The sequence below is a fragment of the Microcebus murinus genome, chromosome 12 (assembly GCF_040939455.1).
Source record: "Microcebus murinus isolate Inina chromosome 12, M.murinus_Inina_mat1.0, whole genome shotgun sequence".
Taxonomy (NCBI): Eukaryota; Metazoa; Chordata; class Mammalia; order Primates; family Cheirogaleidae; genus Microcebus; species Microcebus murinus.
In genome coordinates, this window is record NC_134115.1 from 59,542,136 (window position 1) to 59,544,835 (window position 2,700).

General features: G+C 44.0%; 1 pseudogene; it reads right to left on the minus strand.

Moving 5' to 3' along the window:
• Positions 1-376: 376 nt before the first annotated feature.
• LOC142874586 (uncharacterized) lies at positions 377-495 on the minus strand (annotated as a pseudogene).
• Between the last annotated feature and the right edge of the window lie 2,205 nt (positions 496-2,700).

A 2,700-nucleotide genomic window follows, 5' to 3' on the forward strand; every position in this document is an offset into this window, starting at 1 on the left:
GCTAGCTTTCTAACAGTACGTATACTGCAATTTTGCTGTGGAAAAGACCTGCCTTCTTACTTTTATCCATATAGCTTGGGGACAGCTGATGCAGTCCATGTCCAAGGGTTGATGTGGCAGACTGTGGGTTGGATAACCTGACTCCCATTCCTCACCCTGTCCTCACTTTCCCAACCACCTTACAGCAAACAGTGACAGGTGGTCTCTGGCCCCAGAGACATGATGTGTATGCAGACAGATGTGATGACTCGAACTGGGGCATCCATCCTGTGAAGAAAAAGGGAAAGATCAAGAGAACACAGCTCTATCAGACCCACCTCCTTGAGCCACTGGTTCAACACCATTAGCTACATGACTCCAGACTTTTTTTTTAAATAGCCTACAGCACCCAGCATTCCCAGGTGGTCTCCCATCCAAGTACTAACCAAGTCCGACCCTGCTTAGCTTCCAAAATCAGACAAGATCAGGCACATTCAGGGGAGTATGGCCATAGGCCAGACTTTATATGATATAAAATAAATACACCCCTGATATCAACTCCAGATGTCAACTCTGTCCTTGTAGCTGAATTAATCTCAATTACAGAAGACTTGTCACTTATGGTGATGCTGACTTTGTCCCTAGCTCCAGAGGTGGATATGTGAGTTAGGCCCAAACCAATTCACACAGAACTTTTCTCTGGGGATGGTGAATTGTTCAGAGATGGGCACAAGAGCCAAGTCAGGACAGTTAGAGTCAAAGAAACCGATTTGCCAAAACATTTTTGTGAGCTATCAGAGAAGCAAATTTCTCTTTTTCTGCAGTAATTGAGCAAGAAAAGATATGTGTGGATGGAGCCGTGGCAGCATCTTGAGGGGGAGAATCTGTCTGAGGCTTGAGCCAGAACAGAAAAAGCTGAACCAAGAGCTGAAGAAAGAGAAACTGGGTTCTGGTGACACAGCGTGGGATTCATTCAAGCCTTATTTGGAGTCATCTGTAACCCCAGAGTTTGCACATATGTGAGCCAGTAAATTTCCTTCTTGTTTAAGCCAATTAGGTTTGGGTTTTCTGTAACATGAAACCAAAAGAATCAATGGCAGATAATATTTTCCAAAGATGGCTCCATCAATATATTTATCCCCTTTCACATGCTCTTCTTGCAATGTGACATGTGACTGATACTCTTCCAGCTGATGAGTGGGGTCTGCATTCCCACTCCTTGAGTCTGGGTGGGGCTTGTGACTGGATCATGGAGTATGGCACTACGATGCTGTGTGACTTCCGAGGTATGGGCTCGGGCTCGCTCTCTCTCTCTTACTCTCTCTCTTTCTCTCTCTCTCTCACAATGCTTGCGTTTGTAACCCAGCCTCTATATTGTAAGGAAACCTAAGCCACTTGGAGAGGTTACATGTAGGTGTTCTAGCCAACAATCCCAGCTAAGGTCTCAGGACAGTCACAGCCAATCACCAGATATGAGTGAATGAGACTTCAGCCTTCAAATCTTCCAGCTCAGCCCCCAGACATCATGAAACAGAGACAAGCCATTCTGGCTGTGTCCTGTCTGACATTTCAGCCCACAGAGAGCATAAAAGATAATAAAAAATTATCATTGTGTTTTTTTGTTGTTGTTGTTTGAGACAGTCTCACTCTGTTGCCTAGAGTGCAGTGGCATCATCATAGCTCATTGCAACCTCAAACTCCTATGCTAAAGTGATCCTCCTGCCTCAGCCTCCCAAGGAGCTGGGACTACACCTGGCTAATTTTGTTTTGTTTTGTTTTGTTTTTGTTGTTGTCCCCACCAAACGACCCCCTTCACCCCTGCAGCAGGCCACAAAGGCTAGACAGCCGCCGCCACTCTCCACCTGGCTAATTTTTAATTTTTTTTTTTTTTTTTTTTTTGTGGAGACAGGGTCTTGCTATGTTGCTCAGGCTGTTCTCCAATGCCTTGCCTCAAGTGACCCTCTCACCTCAGCCTCCCATAGTGCTAGGATTACAGGTATGAGCCACTGTCCCTGGCCAGATTATCCTTGTTTTTTGGAAACTAAGTCTTGGGGTAATTTGTAACATAGCAATAGATATACTAAAAAAATAAAAAATTAAAAAGCCCTAGCAATAGATACACAGAGTCCTAATTAGTAGAATTGGTGTTCTTTGTGACAGTGATTTAAGAATATCAGAATGGGAAATAAGATTACAGAGTATGAGGAGAGAATAGGAGATAAGAAAAAATGGAGCCAGAAAGTAAGATATTCTGGAAAATTTCCATGAAAGCATCTCTGCAGTATTAGGAACGGATAAAACAGGTCAGAATCTGGAGCTAACAGCAACCATGAACACTCCTGCTGACCATCAGAGGACCTCAGGCTATGAGTTTGATAGAATTCAGGAGGAGGAGCTTTCACTGACAGATTTTGTGAATTCCTCTGAGTTCTAAAAGACATTAGAAAGTATTCATTTAGGGGAATCAGTGAAACTCTTTTTTTTTATTTTTGAGACTGGGTCTTACTTTGTTGCCCAGGCTAGAGTGAGTGCCGTGGCGTCAGCCTAGCTCACAGCAACCTCAGACTCCTGGGCTCAAGCAATCTTGTTGCCTCAGCCTCCCAAGTGGCTGGGACTACAGGCATGTGCCACTATGCCTGGCTAATTTTATATATATATATTAGTTGGCCAATTAATTTCTTTCTATTTATAGTAGAGGAGGGGTCTCGCTCTTGCTCAGGC